The 19,608-nt window shown below is 38.0% G+C and overlaps 1 protein-coding gene across 7 annotated transcripts in view; it reads right to left on the minus strand.

The window, feature by feature from the left end:
- Window positions 1-19,608, minus strand: part of CCDC148 (coiled-coil domain containing 148) — a 463,587-nt gene that overhangs the window by 323,423 nt on the left and 120,556 nt on the right. The window lies entirely within an intron of this gene.

A 19,608-nucleotide genomic window follows, 5' to 3' on the forward strand; every position in this document is an offset into this window, starting at 1 on the left:
TCAGTGTAGTATTCCACTGTGTGGATATATCATACTTGATGAAGCTCATTCCCTATTTGCTGGCTCTTTAGGTAGTTTTGAAGATTTTGCCATCACTAAGGAAAGAAAATTTAATGTTGAACACCCTTGTAGCCAATATCCACTTTATGTCTCTGATTATTTCCTTAAAGATCATATCTAAAGAGACAAAGAGTACTCACATTTATAAAGATTTTTGATGACATGGTGTCAGACTTCCAAATACACCAATTATATATTAAAATGCTCATTTCTCTCATACCATTTAAAACTCTGGACACAATGTTTTACCATTTTATAGGAAAAAAATTGAGTATGTTTTAAATTTTCATTGCTTTGATGAGTAGAGAGGCTTTTATAACTTTCTTAGTCATTTGCATTTAGAATTACCAGCCAGAGTTCCACAGACTGCCACCATGAACATCTATTCATTCCCCTCCCAGCATCTGCACCATATACTCTGCAACCTCACCTGTTAGAGTAGCAGATGAACCATCTGTGCTTATTCCTCCACTTGTGTACTAAATCCCAACTCTCCTTACAACTCCAAGACATCATTCAGCAATTCCCCTCTCGCCTGCATCTTCAGAGTTTATCCTTTACTAGATTACTCTTACTAGCATCAAACACACTGCTACTTCTCCTATTTGGAAAAAAAAAAAAAAAAAAAAGCAAATAACTACATAAAAGCCTGGCCCTACTTGCCTACTCTCCTTTGCAGAAAAACTTCTCAAAATAGTTATCTGTACACATCATCTTCAATTCCTTTCCTACGCATTCCAATCTATTCCATCAGGCATTTGCTTCCACTTCTTCAATGAAGATTGAACCTCCATCTAAAGCCACCAACAACCTCTATTACAGCCAACAGTCAATTATCAGTGTATTTTACTTACCAGCAGCATGTATTCAATGGACTGACCACTTCCTCTTCACTTGCCTTCCAGGACACTACACTCTCTTTGTTTTCATATCTCACAGACATTTTCTCAGTGTCCTTTGTTGGCTCTTCCTCTTGTCCCTGACATTGTAATGTTGGCAGGCCTAAGGGATCAGTCTTTGATTTTCTCCTTTCTCTCTTTACTCACTACTTTAGTGATCACATCCAATCTCATGCTAATGACTCATATCCATGTAATTCCAGTCAAGAGCTCTTTCCTGAATTCCAAACCCATATAGCCAACTGCATCCACACAATCTCTACACAGATACCTAATGGCATCTCAACCTCATCGTGTCCAAACCTCAACCCCGGATTTTCTCCACAGCCAAAGCTTGCTTCACATACGGTGTTCCCCATCTAAGTTGATGGCAACTCCATCCTTCTAGTGGCTCAGTCCCCAAAAAGCAACTATTTGGAACTATTCTTGTTGCTCTCTTTTTCTTACATGGCTCATTGAATCTGTCAACAGGTGCTGTTGGCTCTGCCTTTAAAATATATCCAAGAGCTGAACTGGATTACTTTATCTAAGTGTCCAATATTTTCTTGCACTTCTACCCCCAGCCCCACAGTTTATCTTAAACACAGTAACTGCCAAAGTGATTCTGCTAAATATAAGTCTGATTTTGTCACTCTGCTCACTTCTGCTCAACACCTTCCAACAGCTTCTCATATCACACAGAGTAAAAGCTGAAGTTTTAAAAATGGCTACAAGGCTCTAAATGTCCTGCCCCCCATCCACACCTCTATGACCCCACCTTCTACTACTCTCCAGATCTGTCACTCTGTTCCTGCCACACTGGCCTCTTGCCAGGCATACTCCCGCCTCAGTAAACACTGACTGGAATATTTTTACCCAAATATCTGCAGGACTAGTTCTCCCAACCCTGTCTTAACTTTTACGTCACTTTCTCAACCAGGCCTACCCCTAAACATCTACTTAAAATTACAGTCTGCCCCGAGAACCCCAACACCTTCTATCTCTCTTACTTTGTATTTTTTCATAGCACTTATCACCTTCTAACACTACTGTGTATAATATACTTATGTATTATGTTTATGGTTTTCAGCATGTTTCTGTTTCATGAGTACATGAATTTTTATATATTTTATGCCAATAAATGTTCAATAAATATTTGTTGAAAATACGAAGGATAAGTCAGTCATATCTTCATCTCATTTGCTCCATTTTCCTTTTGGCTGTTCACCATTCAATTAACTTGCAAAATGTCTTTATGTATTAGCGATTTTAATCATTTGTACCTGATATGTTGCCAACATTTTCCTGTTACTTCATTTTTACCCTTGTCAATTTTTTTCCTTTAAAAATTTTTAGAATAGAAACAATACTCATATGGTTCAAAATTCAAAAGGTTTAATGAAAGAGGATACAATAAAAATTCTTTCTCACACCTACTCCCCCAGGCATCTGGCTCCCCTCCCTCAAGATGAATGTTATCAATTTTTGTGTATTGTTTCAGACATGTAAAAGCAAATATATATGTTTGCTTTTTCCTGTTTTACACAATGTAGACTGTACATTGCTTTGATTACTTAACTATATACCTCACCCTAACCCTTACATATTGTTCCATGTCAGTTAATGTAAATTTTCACAATTTTTAATCTGCAAAATAATATATTCTGTGTATATACAATAATCTATAAAACTAGTTCCTATTGATATTAAGGTTTTTGCTCAATCTTCCACTACTGCAATGAATAACTGTAAAAATAAATCAGTGTATACATATTCAAGTACATTTATATGATATATTATTGAGATTTGGAGGCTGTCAGGACAAAGGGCATATGCTTTGTGATCTGGGAAGTCCTGCTGATCTGCTCTATAGAAAAGATTCACCAGTTTAGGCTCACTTTATCAGAATATAAAATACCTGTTTTCTCCACACTCTCGCCACATCTGTTAAGATTTAGTTGCAGATGATAAAAACTATTCAAATTCTTTAAGCAAAAAATAGTTTATGACTACATATTATATGACTTACACAATAATGCCTCTGCCATGATTAGGAAAGGCCCCACCTACCACCTCAGGAAGCTATAATGTCAGAATATGATCACATGAGCAACGTGAATGCCTCACTCCTTGCTTCTTTTCCCTTTAACTCAATTCTGAACCCAAATTCATCCAAGGATTTTTGGATTGTCTGAGCCCAAATCACATCCATTGACTGATCTGTTCATGGCAACATGCTACAGTTTATAAAATGCTTAATATAAGACAGCAATAGTCTTCCCTCATTATTGCTTCTTTTCCTCAGAATTCTCCTCAATTCAAATTCAGATTAATATTTTAATCCTGTGAATTTTATTGATATCATTAAATTCATATACTGATGCAAAATATATCTATAATTATTCAGTCTTCTGAGACTAAAATATCACCTGTTCAAGTTTTATGTCCTTCAGCAACATTTGAAATTTTTTTCCTATAGTACAGATCTTTTACATTTCTTGTTAAATTAATTCCCAAATATTCTATATTTAGAATTGCTATTGCAAACTCTGTTTCTTTCTTTCATGAGATCTTCTAGATGGCCACTGTTTATATATATGAAAGTTTGGGTTCTATTTACATTAATTTTATACCCAGCCATCTTACTAAATTATCTCATTTCTTTTTTTTTTTATTTAAGTTTTAGGGTACATGTGCACAATGTGCAGGTTAGTTACGTATGTATACATGTGCAATGTTGGTGTACTGCACCCACCAACTCGTCATCTAACATTAGGTATATCACCTAATGCTATCCCTCCCCTCCCCCCACCCCACAACAGGCCCCAGTGTGCAATGTTTCCCTTCCTGTGTCCATGTGTTCTCATTGTTCAATTCCCACCTATGACTGAGAACATGCGGTGTTTGTTTTTTTGTCTTTGCAATAGTTTGCTGAGAATGATGCTTTCCAGCTTTATCCATGTCCCTACAAAGGACATGAAATCATCTTTTTTTATGGCTGCATAGTGTTCCATGGTGTATATGTGCCACATTTTCTTAATCCAGTCTATCATTGTTGGACATCTGGGTTGGTTCCAAGTCTTTGCTATTGTGAATAGTGCCACAATAAACATACGTGTGCATGTGTCTTTATAGCAGCATGATTTATAATCCTTTGGGTATATACCCAGTAATGGGATGGCTGGATCAATGGTATTTCTAGTTCTAGATCCCTGAGGAATCGCCACACTGACTTCCACAATGGTTGAACTAGTTTACAGTCCCACCAACAGTGTAAAAGTGTTCCTATGTCTCCACACCCTCTCCAGCACCTGTTGTTTCCTGACTTTTTAATGATCGCCATTCTAACTGGTGTGAGATGGTATCTCATTGTGGTTTTGATTTGCATTTCTGTGATGGCCAGTGATGATGAGCATTTTTTCATGTGTCTGCTGACTGCATAAATGTCTTCTTTTGAGAAGTGTCTGTTCATATCCTTCACCCACTTTTTGATGGGGTTGTTTGTTTTTTTCTTGTAAATTTGTTGGAGTTCATTGTAGATTCTGGATATTAGCCCTTTGTCAGATGAGTAGAATGCAAAAATTTTCTCCCATTCTGTAGGTTGCCTGTTCACTCTGATGGTAGTTTCTTTTGCTGTGCAGATGCTCTTTAGTTTAATTAGATCCCATTTGTCAGTTTTGGCTTTTGTTGCCATTGCTTTTGATGTTTTGGACATGAAGTCCTTGCCCATGCCTATGTCCTGAATGGTATTGCCTAGGTTTTCTTCTAGGGTTTTTATGGTTTTAGGTCGAACATTTAAGTCTTTAAGCCATCTTGAATCAATTTTTGTACATGGTGTAAGGAAGGGATCCAGTTTCAGCTTTCTACATACGGCTAGCCAGTTTTCCCAGCACCATTTATTAAATAGGGAATCCTTTCCCCATTGCTTGTTTTTCTCAGATTTGTCAAAGATCAGATGGTTATAGATATGTGGCACTATTTCTGAGGGCTCTGTTCTGTTCCATTGATCTATATCTCTGTTTTGGTACCAGTACCATGCTGTTTTGGTTACTGTAGCCTTGTAGTATAGTTTGAGGTCAGGTGATGCCTCCAGCTTTGTTCTTTTGGCTTAGGATTGACTTGGCGATGCGGGCTCTTTTTTGGTTCCATATGAACTTTAAAGTAGTTTTTTCCAATTCTGTGAAGAAAGTCATTGGTAGCTTGATGGGGATGGCATTGAATCTATAAATTACCTTGGGCAGTATGGCCACTTTCACGATATTGATTCTTCCTACCCAAGAGCATGGAATGTTCTTCCATTTGTTTGTATCCTCTTTTATTTCATTGAGCAGTGGTTTGTAGTTCTCCTTGAAGAGGTCCTTCACGTCCCTTGTAAGTTGGATTCCTAGGTATTTTATTCTCTTTGAAGCAATTGTGAATGGGAGTTCACTCATGATTTGGTTCTCTGTTTGTCTGTTATTGGTGTATAAGAATGCTTGTGATTTTTGTACATTGATTTTGTATCCTGAGACTTTGCCGAAGTTACCTATTTGCTAAGGAGATTTTGGGCTGAGACAATGGGGTTTTCTAGATATACAATATGTCATCTGCAAACAGGGACAATTTGACTTCCTCTTTTCCTAATTGAATATCCTTTATTTCCTTCTCCTGCCTGATTGCTCTGGCCAGAACTTCCAACGCTATGTTGAATAGGAGTGGTGAGAGAGGGGATCCCTATCTTGTGCCAGTTTTCAAAGGGAATGCTTCCAGTTTTTGCCCATTCAGTATGATATTGGCTGTGGGTTTGTCATAGATTGCTCTTATTATTTTGAGATACATCCCATCAATACCTAATTTATTGAGTGTTTTTAGCATGAAGCATTGTTGAATTTTGTCAAAGGCCTTTTCTGCATCTATTGAGATAATCATATGGTTTTTGTCTTTGGTTCTGTTTATATGCTGGATTACGTTTATTGATTTGCATATGTTGAACCAGCCTTGCATCCCAGGGATGAAGCCCACTTGATCATGGTGGATAAGCTTTTTGATGTACTGCCGGATTCAGTTTGCCAGCATTTTACTGAGGATTTTTGCATCGATGTTCATCAGCGATATTGGTCTAAAATTTTCTTTTTTTGTTGTGTCTCTGGCAGGCTTTGGTATCAGGATGATGCTGGCCTCATAAAATGAGTTAGGGAGGATTCCCTCTTTCTCTATTGATTGGAATAGGTTCAGAAGGAACGGTACCAGCTCCTCCTTATACCTCTGGTAGAATTCAGCTGTGAATCCATCTGGTCCTGGCCTTTTTTTTGGTTGGTAGGCTATTAATTATTGCCTCAATTTCACAGCCTGTTATTTGTTTATTCAGAGATTCAACTTCACCCTGGTTTAGTTTTGGGAGGGTGTATGTGTTAAGGAATTTATCCATTTCTTCTAGATTTTCTAGTTTATTTGCATAGAGGTGTTTATAGTATTCTCTGATGGTAGTTTGTATTTCTGTGAAATAGGTGGTGATATCCCCTTTATCATTTTTTATTGTGTCTATTAAATTCTTCTCTCTTTTCTTCTTTATTAGTCTTGCTAGCAGTCTATCAATTTTGTTGATTTTTTCAAAAAACGAGCTCCTGGATTCATTGATTTTTTGAAGGGTTTTTGTGTCTCTATTTCTTTCAGTTCTGCTCTGATCTTAGTTATTTCTCGCCTTCTGCTAGCTTTTGAATGTGTTTGCTCTTGCTTCTCGAGTTCTTTTAATTGTGATGTTAGGGTGCCAATTTTAGATCTTTCCTGCTTTCTCTTGTGGGCATTTAGTGCTATAAATTTCCCTCTACACACTGCTTTTAATGTGTTCCAGAGATTCTGGTATGTTGTCTTTGTTCTCGTTGGTTTCAAAGAACACCTTTATGTCTGCCTTCATTTTGTTATGTGCCCAGTAGTCATTCAGGAGCAGGTTGTTCAGTTTCCATGTAGTTGAGCAGTTTTGAGTGAGTTTCTTAATCTTGAGTTCTAGTTTGATTGCACTGTGGTCTGAGAGACAATTTGTTATAATTTCTGTTCTTTTACATTTGCTGAGGAGTGCTTTACTTCCAACTACGTGGTCAATTTTGGAATAAGTGTGGTGTGGTGCTGAGAAGAATGTATATTCTGTTGATATGTGGTGGAGAGTTCTGTAGACGTCCATTAGGTCTGCTTGGTGCAGAGCTGAGTTCAAATCCTGGGTATCCTTGCTGACTTTCTGTCTCCTTGATCTGTCTAATGTTGACAGTGGGGTGTTAAAGTCTCCCATTATTATTGTGTGGGAGTCTAAGTCTCTTTGTAGGTCACTCAGGACTTGCTTTATGAATCTGGGTGCTCCTGTATTGGGTGCATATATATTTAGGATAGTTAGCTCCTCTTGTTGAATTGATCCCTTTACCATTATGTAATCACCTTCTTTGTCTCTTTTGATCTTTGTTGGTTTAAAGTCTGTTTTATCAGAGACTAGGATTGCAACACCTGCCTTTTTTTGTTTTCCATTTGCTTGGTAGATCTTCCTCTATCCCTTTATTTTGAGCCTATGTGTGTCTCTGCACGTGAGATGGGTTTCCTGAATACAGCACACTGATGGGTCTTGACTCTTTATCCAATTTGCCAGTCTGTGTCTTTTAATTGGAGCATTTAGCCCATTTACATTTAAGATTAATATTGTTATGTGTGAATTTGATCCTGTCGTTATGATGTTAGCTGGTTATTTTGCTTGTTAATTGATGCAGTTTCTTCCTAGCCTCGATGGTCTTTACAATTTGGCATGTTTTTGCAGTGGCTGGTACTGGTTGTTCCTTTCCATGTTCAGTGCTTCCTTCAGGAGCTCTTTTAGGGCAGGCCTGGTGGTGACAAAATCTCTCAGCGTTTGTTTGTCTGTAAAGGATTTTATTTCTCCTTCACTTATGAAGCTTAGTTTAGCTGGATATGAAATTCTGGGTTGAAAATTCTTTTCTTTAAGAATGTTGAATATTGGCCCCCACCGTCTTCTGGCTTGGAGAGTTTCTGCTGAGAGATCAGCTGTTATTCTCATGGGCTTCCCCTTGTGGGTAACCCGACCTTTCTCTCTGGCTGCCCTTAACATTTTTTCCTTCATTTCAACTTTGGTGAATCTGACAATTATGTGTCTTGGAGTTGCTCTTCTCAAGGAGTATCTTTGTGGCGTTCTCTGTATTTCCTGAATTTGAATGTTGGCCTGCCTTGCTAGACTGGGGAGGTTCTCCTGGATAATATCCTGCAGAGTGTTTTCCAACTTGGTTCCATTCTCCCCATCACTTTCAGGTACACCAATCAGACGTAGATTTGGTCTTTTCACATAGTCCCATATTTCTTGGATGCTTTGTTCGTTTTTTTTTATTCTTTTGTCTCTAAACTTCTCTTCTCGCTTCATTTCATTCATTTCATCTTCCATCACTGATACCCTTTCTTCCAGTTGATCGAATCAGCTACTGAGGCTTGTGTAGTTCTCATGCCTTGGTTTTCACCTCCATCCGGTTCTTTAAGGCCTTCTCTGCATTGGTTATTCTAGTTAGCCATTCGTCTAATTTTTTTTCAAGGTTTTTAAATTCTTTGCCATGGGTTCGAACTTCCTCCTTTAGCTTGGAGTACTTTGATCGTCTGAAGCCTTCTTCTCTCAACTCATCAAAGTCATTCTCTGTCCAGCTTTGTTCCATTGCTGGTGAGGAGCTGTGTTCTTTTGGAGGAGAAGAGGCACTCTGATTTTTAGAGTTTCCAGTTTTTCTGCTCTGTTTTTTCCCCATCTTTGTGGTTTTATCTACCTTTGGTCTTTGATGATGGTGACATACAGATGGGGTGTTTTGGTGTGCATTTCCTTTCTGTTTGTTAGTTTTCCTTCTAACAGACAGGACCCTCAGCTGCAGGTCTGTTGGAGTTTGCTGGAGGTCCACTCCAGACCGTTTGCCTGGGTATCAGCAGCGGAGCCTGCAGAACAGCGGATATTGGTGAAGAGCAAATGTTGCTGCCTGATCGTTCCTCTGGAAGTTTTGTCTCAGAGGAGTACCCGGCCATGTGAGGTGTCAGTCTGCCCCTACTGGGGGGTGCCTCCCAGTTAGGCTACTCAGGGGTTGGGGACCCACTTGAGGAGGCAGTCTGTCCGTTCTCAGATCTCCAGCTGCATGCTGGGAGAACCACTACACTCTTCAAAGCTGTCTGACAGGGACATTTAAGTCTGCAGAGGATTCTGCTGCCTTTTGTTTGGCTATGCCCTGCCCCCAGAAGTGGAGTCTACGGAGGCAGGCAGGCCTCCTTGAGCTGCAGTGGGCTCCACCCAGGTCAAGCTTCTGGGCTGCTTTGTTTACCTACTGAAGCCTTGGCAATGGCGTGCACCCCTCCCCCCAGCCTCGCTGCCACCTTGCAGTTTGATCTCAGACTGCTGTGGTAGCAATGAGGGAGGCTCTGTGGGCGTAGGACCCTCCGAGCCATGCACGGGATATAATCTCCTGGTGTGCCATTTGCTAAGACCATTGGAAAAGTGCAGTATTAGGGTGGGAGTGACCCGATTTTCTAGGTGCCATCTGTCACCCCTTTCTTTGACTAGGAAAGGCAATTCGCTGACCTCTTGTGCTTCTGGGTGAGGTGATGCCTCGCCCTGCTTCAGCTCAAGCTCAGTGCGCTGCACTCACTGTCCTGCACCCACTTTCTGACACTCCCCAGTGAGATGAACCCAGTACCTCAGTTGGAAATGCAGAAAACACCCGTCTTCTGCATCACTCACGCTGGGAGCTGTAGACTGGAGCTGTTCCTATTCAGCCATCTTGGCTCTCCTTTCAAATTATCTTATTTCTTTAGATTTTTTTCCATTGATTGCCATGAGTTTTTCTTGTAAAAACTCACTATCTGCAAATAAGATAATTTTACCTATACTTTATAACTCTAATATCTTTCTCTTGTCTAATTGTGTTGCCTAGTATTTCCAGAATAATATTAAATAATGGTGGTGATTACAGACTTGTTTCTCACTAACAAAAATGCTCTATTGTATTCCCATTAAGTTTTTGGAAGTTAATATATTTTGTTATAGGAAAAATGTATTCAACTATTCCTTTTATATTTTTAAAGAATAAGTGTTAGCTTTTTAATGACATTTCAGTGTTCATGAAGATAAGCCATAATAGATATCTTTACCTTAACTATTTTAATGTGCTGGAATCATGACAGTGAATATTTTACTTAGAATTTTTGTATTAATAGATATAAGTGAGATTGGGGCATAATTTTTGTATGTGTGCAATTTTTTCAAGATTTTCTATCAATATTATACTTGCTTCATGAACATAACTTAGAAGTTTCCCTCCTTTTTCTATGCTCTGAAACAGTTAAATAGCAATGACATTTTTATTTTTTTCTCTGTGTTTAATAAACTTTATATTCTTAGTGCAGTTTTGGAGTCACACCAAATTAAGCAGAAAGTATAGAGAGTTCCCACTTATCCTCAGCCCCCTGCAAAATAAAACCTCTTCCACTGTAAGTATTCCTCGCCAGGGAGTACATTTGTTATCATCAATGAACCTACGATGACACATCACTATTACCCAAAGTCCATAGTTTATATTAGGATTCATTCTTGGTGTTGCACATCCTAAGAGTTTTGACAAACATGTAATGACATTTATCCACCATTGTAGTATTGCACAGAATAGTTTTATTGTCCTAAAACTACACTGTGCTCTGCCTACTCATTTATCCCTCCCTTCTAGCCCCAGCAACACTAATTTTCTTACTGATTCCATAATATTGCCTTTTCCAGAATGCCATAGTGTTGCAATAATACACTATGAAGCTTTTTCAGATTGGTCTCTTTCACTTAGTTATATGCATTTAAATTTCCTGCAAGTCTTTTCATGGTTTGCTAGCCCTTTTCTTTTTAGCGTTGAATAAAATTTCATTGTCTGTATGTACCACAGTTTATCCATTCACCTGCTGAAGAACATCTTGGTAATGTCCAAGTTTTAGCAATTATGAATAAAGCTACTATAAACATCCATTTGCAGGTTTTTGCGTTCACATATAGTTTTGATTCATTTGGGTAAATACCAAGGAGCATGACTGCTGGATTGTATGGTAAAAGTATATTTAGTTTTGTAAGAAACCGTCAAACTAACTTCCAAAGTGGCCCTACTATTTTGAATTCCCACCAGCAATGAATAAGAGGTCCTGTTGCTCTACATATTTATTTGCCAGCATTTGGTGTTGTCAGTGTTCTGGATTTTGGCCATTCTAATGAGTGTGTAGGGGTATTTTATCTTAATTTGCATTCTCTAGTGGCATATAATGTGCATCATCTTTTCATGTGCTTATTTGCCATCTGTATATCTTTTTTTGCCGAGGTGTCTTCAGGATTTTGCCCATATTTTAATCAGGTTGTTTCCTTATTGTTGAGTTTTAAAAGTAATTTGTATATTTTGGATAACAGTCTGTTATCAGATGTGTCTTTTGCAAATATTTTCTCTCATTCTGCAGCTTGACTTCTCATTCTCTTGACATTGTCTCTTGCAGAACATAAGTTTGTCATTTTAATGAAGTTCAGCTTATCAATTATTTCTTTCATGGATCGTGCTTTTGGTCTCAAAAGTCATTGTCATACCCAAGATCATCCAGGTTTTCTCCCATGTTACCTTCTAAGAATTTTACAGTTTTGTGTCCGACATTTAGGCCTATGATACATTTTGAGCTAATTTTTGTGAAAGGTGTCTAGATTCCTTTTTTTGAATATGTGTGTCTAGTTGTTCCAGTAACATTTGCTGAAAAGACTATCTTTGCTTCATCGTGTTGCCTCTGCTCCTTTATCAAACATCGCATATATGTGGTCTATTTCTAGGTTCTTTTTTTAAATTTTTTTTTTGAATTTTAATTTTTTAAATTATACTTTAAGTTCTGGGGTACAAGTGCAGAATGCGCAAGTTTGTTACATACGTATACAGGTGCCATGGTGGTTTGCTGCACCCATCAACGTGTCACCTACATAAGGTATTTCTCCTAATGCTATCCCTCCCCTAGCCTCTTCCACCCTGCATCAGGCCCCAATGCGTGATGTTCCCACTTGCTGTGTCCATGTGTTCTCATTGTTCAGTTCCTACTTATGAGTGAGAACACGTGGCATTTGGTTTTCTGTTCTTGTGTTAGTTTGCTGAGAATGATTGTTTCCAGCTTAATCCATGTCCCTGCAAAGGACATAAACTCATCCTTTTTTATGGCTGCATAGTATTCCATGGTGTATATGTGCCACATTTTCTTTATCCAGTCTATCATTGATGAGAATTTGGGTTGGTTCCAAGTCTTTGCTGTTGTGAATAGTGCCACAATAAACATATGTGTGCATGTGTCTTTATAGTAGAATGATTTACAATCCTTTGGGTATATACTCAGTAATGGGATTGCTGGGTCAAATGGTATTTCTAGTTCTAAATCCTTGAGGAATCGCCACACTCTCTTCCACAATGGTTGAACTAATTTACACTCCCACCAACAGTGTAAAAGCCTTCCTATTTCCCCACATCCTCTCCAATATCTGTTGTTTCCTGACTTTATAATGATTGCCATTCTAACTGGTGTGAGATGGTATCTCATTGTGGTTTTGATTTGCATTTCTCTGATGACCAGTGATGATGAACATTTTTTCATATGTTTATTGGCCGCATAAATGTCTTCTTTTGAGAAGTGTCTGATCATATTCTTTGCCACTTTTTGATGGGGTTGATTTTTTCTTGTAAATTTGTTTGAGTTCTTTGTAGATTCTGGATATTAGCCCTTTGTCAGATGGGTAGATTGCAAAAATTTTCTCCCATTCTGTAGGTTGTCTGTTCACTCTGATGATAGTTTCTTTTGCTGTGCAGAAGCTCTTTAATTAGATCCCATTTGTCAATTTTGGCTTTTGTTGCCATTGCTTTTGGTGTTTTAGTTATGAAGTCTTTGCCCATGCCTATGTACTGAATGATATTGCCTAGGTTTTCTTCTAGGGTTGTTACGATTTTAGATCTTATGTTTAAGTCTTTAATCCATCTTGAGTTAATTTTTATATAAGGTATAAGAAAGGGGTCCAGTTTCAGTTTTCTGCATATGGCTAGCCAGTTTTCCCAACATCATTTATTAAGTAGGCAATCCTTTCCCCATTGCTTGTTTTTGTCAGGTTTGTGAAAGATCAGATGGTTGTAGATGTGTGGTGTTATTTCTGAGGCCTCTGTTCTGTTCCTTTGGTCTATATATCTGTTTTGGTACCAGTATCATGCTATTTTGGTTACTGTAGCCTTGTAGTATAGTTTGAAGTCAGGTAGCATGATGCCTCCAGCTTTGTTCTTCCCCAGGATTGTCTTGGCTATGCAGGCTCTTTTTTGGTTCCATATAAAGTTTAAAGTAGTTTTTTCCAATTCTGTGAAGAAAGTCAATGATAGCTTGATGGAGATAGCATTGAATCTATAAATTACTTTGGGCAGTATGGCCATTTTTACAATATTCATTCTTTCTATCCATGAGCATGGAATGTTTTTCCATTTGTTTGTGTCCTCTCTTATTTCCTTGAACAGTGGTTTGTAGTTCTCCTTGAAGAGGTCCTTCACATCCCTTGTAAATTGTATTCCTAGGTATTTTATTCTCTCTGTAGCAATTGTGAATGGGCGTTCACTCATGATTTGACTCTCTGTCACTGGTGTACAGGAATGCTTGTGATTTCTGCACATTGATTTTGTATCTTGAGACTTTGCTTAAGTTGCTTATCAGCTTAAGGACATTTTGGGCTGAGACAATGGGGTTTTCTAAATATACAATCATGTCATCTGCAAACAGAGACAATTTGACTTCTTCTCTTCCTATATGAATACCCTTTATTGCCTTCTCTTGCCTGATTGCCTTAGCCAGAACTTCCAATACTATGCTGAATAGGAATGGTGAGAGAAGGCATCCATGTCTTGTGCCAGTTTTCAAAGGGAATGCTTCCAGTTTTTGCCCATTCAGTATGATATTGGTTGTGGGTTTGTCATAAATAGCTCTAATTATTTTGAGATATGTTCCATCAATATCTAGTTTATGGAGAGTTTTTAGCATGAAGGGCTGCTGAATTTTTTTGAAGGCCTTTTCTGTATCTATTGAGATAATCATGTGGTTTTTGTCTTTGGTTCTGTTTATGTGATGGATTACGTTTACTGATTTGTGTACATTGAACCAGCCTTGCATCCCAGGGATGAAGCCGACTTGATCGTGGTGGATAAGCTTTTTGATGTGTTGCTGGATTCAGCTTGCCAACGTTTTATTGAGGATTTTTGCATCGATTTTCATCAGGGATATTGGTCTGAAATTTTCTTTTTTTGTCGTGTCTCTGCCAGGTTTTGGTATCAGGATGATGCTGGCCTTATAAAATGAGTTAGGGAGGATTCCCTCTTTTTCTATTATTTGGAATAGTTTCAGAAGGAATGGTACCAACTCCTCTTTGTACCTCTGGTAGAATTTGGCTGTGAATCCATCTGGTCCTGGACTCTTTTTGGTTGTAGGCTATTAATTACTGCCTCAATTTTAGAACTTGTTATTGGTCTACTCAGGGATTCGACTTCTTCCTGGTTTAGACTTCGGAGGGTGTATGTGTCCAGGAATTTACCCATTTCTTTTAGATTTTCTAGTTTATTTGCGTAGAGGTGTTTATAGTATTCTCTGATGGTAGTTTGTATTTCTGTGGGATCAGTGGTGATATCCTTACAACATTTTTTATTGTGTCTACTTGATTCTTCTCTTTTCTTTTTTATTAGTCTGACTAGCAGTCTATTTATTTTGTTAATCTTTTCAAAAAAAGCAGTTCCTGGATTCATTGATTTTTTTGAAGGGTTTTTCTTGTCTCTATCTCTTTCAGTTCTGCTCTGATCTTAGTTATTTCTTGTCTTCTGCTAGCTTTTGAACTTGTTTGCTCTTGCTTCTCTAGTGATATTAGGTATCAATTTTAGATCTTTCCTGCTTTCTCTTGTGGGCATTTAGTGCTATAAATTTCCCTCTACACATTGCTTTAAATGTGTCCCAGAGATTCTGGTAAATTGTGTCTTTGTTCTCATTGGTTTCAAAGAACTTATTTATTTCTGCCTTAATTTTGTTATTTACCCAGTAGTCATTCAGGAGCAGGTTGTTCAGTTTCCATGTAGTTGTGCAGTTTTGAGTTTCTTAATCCTGAGTTCTAATTTGATTGCACTGTGGTCTGAGAGACTGTTTGTTATGATTTCCATTCTTTTGCATTTGCTGAGGAGTGTTTTACTTCCAATTAGATGGTCAGTTTTAGAATAAGTACAATGAGATGCTGAAGAGAACGTATATTCTGTTGATTTGGGGTGGAGAGTTCTGTAGATGTGTATTAGGTCCGTTTGGTCCTGAGCTGAGTTCAATTCCTGGATATCCTTGTTAACTTTCTGTCTCGTTGATCTGTCTAATATTGACAGTGGGGTGTTAAAGTCTCCACTATTATTGTGTGGGAGTCTAAGTCTCTTTGTAGGTCTCTAAGAACATGCTTTAGGATCTGGGTGCTCCTGTATTGGGTGCATATATATTTAGGATAGTTAGATCTTCTTGTTGCATTGATCCCTTTACCTATTTCTAGGTTCTGTCTTCTGTTCTGTGGATCTGCTTGGCTATTCTCTGGTCATATCGCACAATCTTGATTATGGTAAGTCTTGAAGTTGGGTAGTATCAGTCCTCCAACTTTGCTCTTCTCTTTCAATATTGATCTGCCTATCTGGGTCTTTCATCTTTCCACGTCAAGTTTACGATCAGCTAGCCAGTCAATATCCAAAAAATAATTTGCTGGGATTTTGACTGGGATTGCGTTGAATGCATAGATCAAGTTGGTTCCTTTTATCCTCCTGCTGCCAGAAGCAAAAGGGAATTTTTATCAGATATTTACAGTGAGAACCTGATATAGCTCCTGGAGTAAAACTCACAAAAGTGTGGATTGCCTCCTATGACTGGGACCTCCTGGAGTTTTTAACTCTCAGATTTGTCTACACTGAGCCTCTAGCAGTTTATGAATTATGGTTCAGGGTTTCTTAGCTCATTACCGGTTCCTGCAGAGGTTTCTGCTCATGTATTTCTGCTCCAGTAAGTTGTAATTCTTTGTATCTTTCTGTCTCTCCAATTTTGGGGGAAGCATTTTGTGCTGTGGTCTCACTTATTTGATAGATCAAAGACATCTGATTTTTCAGTTTGTTCAGCTTTTTATTTGTTGTTAGAAGCAAGTGGCAACTATGTTTCTACATGCTAGACTGAAAACCAGAAGTCTCTATTTTCTAGAGTTAAAACTTCTCTGAGTAACAATTATGCTAGATTTTAAAAAATATTTATGCCATTGTATTTATTTAAACTCTTTACGAGTTTCACTGAAAATAATAGTCTTTGAATGGCCTTCTCTACTTCAAGATTATTTATTATTTTTATCTCATTCTTTTATGATTTTCTTTCTTCATATCTTAACGCACCTGGAGGTTACTGAGTCGAATAGAATGAAGAGATCTAACCTTATCTTCCAATTGCCTATTATCTAATGCTATCTCTTTAATAATCTGATATTATCCCAGTTTTGAAATTAGCCTTTATTGTAAATTAAATCATTATATTTTTCTGCTTTATTTCTGTTTTGTTCCACTGATCCGCTACACACTCCATAGTCACATAGAACTTTCTAATCTATTTTGATTTTAAAATATATATATTTATATTTGGCTGCGCAAGTCCCATCCCTCCACCATTAGTTAATCTTCATTTTTAAAGTTTGGCTGATTTTACAAGCTTAATCTTCCTAATAAATTGGAATATTTAATATAATTTTTCAGATTAATTCCATGAGTCATGGATATTTTGAAGCCAAATCAATTATTGTATTGAATTACGGATGTTTTTAGTTGCAAACAACTAGAAAGCCAAGTCACACTGGTTTAAGACAATAATTGGACCAATGGCCCTTAAAATTCCAGCAGTGAGGTGGACTTCCCATGCCATTCAAATAAAGCACCAGCTCAGTTTCTCCAGGACTCCTGAGGCCCTGCCCTGTCTTCAAAGGCTGTCTTCCTTCGGTCACCAAATGACTGCCAGTAGCAACGTCAGCCATGTGTTTTCTTGGTAACATCCATGCAGAAAAGATACTGCTTTTCACAAGCACCTAACAAAAGTCCTGAGCTTTGCTCAGGGTAGCCTATGCTAACCCTACCCATTCTTCAAAGTTCATAGTGAATTTTGCTTCCTCCATCAATCCTCCTAAGTTATTTTATCCTCAATGTTCCTTTCCTCTGCAGAAATATTAGCATGTGTATTAGTCTGTTCTGACGCTGTTAATAAAGACATACCCAAGACTGGGTAATTTATAAAAGAAAGATGTTTAACTGACTCACAGTTCCACATGGCTGGGGAGGCCTCACACTCATGGCAGAAGGCAAAGGAGGAACAAAGTCACATCTTACATGGTGGCAGGCAAGAGAGCTTGTGGCAGGGAACTCCCATTTATAAAACCATCAGATCTGGAGACTTATTCACTACCATGAGAACAGTATGGGGGATACTGCCCCCATGATTCAATTATCTCCACCTGGCCCCACCCTTGACATGTGGGGATTATTATAATTCAAGGTGAGATTTGGGTGGGGACACAGCCAAACCATATCAGCATGTGATGTATATTCACCTAATCGTCTCCTGAGGATTAGACCTCCCTTAGCTAGTCACTGTGACCTGGGAAAATGAGGTTGCACTGACGGGTACATACTCCCAATCACTGCCTACCTTTGGATCTAGAGATGGAGTCATTTAAAACCAAACCAGCGAGCTACTATAAAATAGGAAGAATTGAATAAACACTGGGAATAACCATGATGTCCACTGCCTTTAGCCAATGAAAACCTTTTATAATTAAACAATGCCCCCTGGATATTTCAACTTTCATATGGCATAGCAGTACACAACTGTCTAAACTATGCACACACTTCCACATACATGAACATAATCTATGTGAGCCCAATAACTAGAACAAAGAGGGGAGAAGGCCATATCAAAGTAGTGAAGATACTGGTAAACTGGAAGTACAAATAATGTTATGATTGAACCTATAATTCATTGTCCTAGGTAGAACAGTATACTTTTATGCCTTACTGCTCACAAGCCACAGACTACTGATAGCCACCACCTCTGTATTTATTCGAAATCACTCTTTTACTCTTTCTTCTCAAAGACACAACTCCTGAAACCTCATTCAGTTTTTATTGATGCTTCATTATTTCCTGCCAGCATATTTATAAAATATTTTCTTTAGTTGACGTTTGCATGTTATTTTTATTTGGTCAGGGTACATGTATATACATTTCTTCCCCCAAATATTCCAAGCCTTCTTAGAGGCAAAGCCATATACTAAACTAATCTGTCTGTTGAACCCCCTACCAGGGAGCTTGCAATGACTACTGTATTTTAAGTTTTATTCAATAAATATTCATCAAGTGAAACACATCATCATCTGAATAAAATGTATTATGGATAATTATAAGTGGCAAGCAGACTATTAAACTAGAATTTATGAACTTTATATTCCTCCAAAGTAGATTCCTACTGTTCCCATAACATGTCTTGCCTTCATTGTTTTTCTTTTCAAATTCAACTCAATTGAACAATCATTTATTTAAAGATGTTAAGGATACAAATATAACTACTAAATTACTTTGTCCTCAAGGGGTTTACAGTCTAGTCATTTAATCTCCCTTCTTAGAATGCCTCCCCACCGTCTTCTGCCTATGCTAAGCATACCCCTTCTTCAAACTCCATAGTGAATTTTACTTCCTCCATCAAGCCTTCCTAAGGTATTTTATCCTCAATATTTCTTCCTTCTGCAGAATTGTTAGCATGTGATATATATTCATCTAATCCTCCACTTAATCTTCAGTAATTTTAATGTAGCTGTGAATCTCAACTGTTTCTGAGTCACACAGGGTTGCATTATGAAAGAGCAGAAATTGAGTTTAGTTAAAAAGAAAGAAGGAAAATGGGCTGTGAAGAATAAGTCTTCTGGAAGAAAGCCATTTTAGACTGCTAAGGCAAACTCCTCCCTCTTGAGGAGTTACTAACCTAGAAACACCACGATCTCAGCCAGCTTTCTCAGGGAGATAAGGAATCATCTGGGAGAGGAGGTCCTGGGCCAGCCAACTTGCTTTAAATGATAGGGTCAGATTTACCCTCTTCACAACTACAGTTAATCAGGCTGATTATAATGCCCTCTCCACTACCAAACAAAAAATCCTCTTCCTCTTTCTTGATGAGTTCTAAAATCTCTTTAACAAGATTGGGATGGGGAGTGGGAAGACAACGTTCATTTAACAATTGGAGACTTAAGTGTAGTGCATGGTTGAGTTAGTACTTCACTATGACTGAGTTACAGTTAACATGTAATTAATCAATCATCAAGTGTAAATTGTATATTATTATTTCTCAGCTTTACTGCAAGATAGGAAAGAAGAAAGGAAAGGAGAGATATGGGGAAGGAAAGGCTATCAGGAGACCAAAAGGTGTGTGATGGGGAGAAGCTACCATCAGAAAAAGGGGTCCAACTTCAGGTAGAATTAGCTCTATTTACTGACAAGAGTGCTAAGACCAATAGAAGCTGTAACTGAAGAGTTTGGATCAGGAAGCTACCAAAGCAAATAACTCTACTTAGTAT

This window comes from Pan paniscus, chromosome 13 (assembly GCF_029289425.2).
Source record: "Pan paniscus chromosome 13, NHGRI_mPanPan1-v2.0_pri, whole genome shotgun sequence".
NCBI lineage: Eukaryota > Metazoa > Chordata > Mammalia > Primates > Hominidae > Pan > Pan paniscus.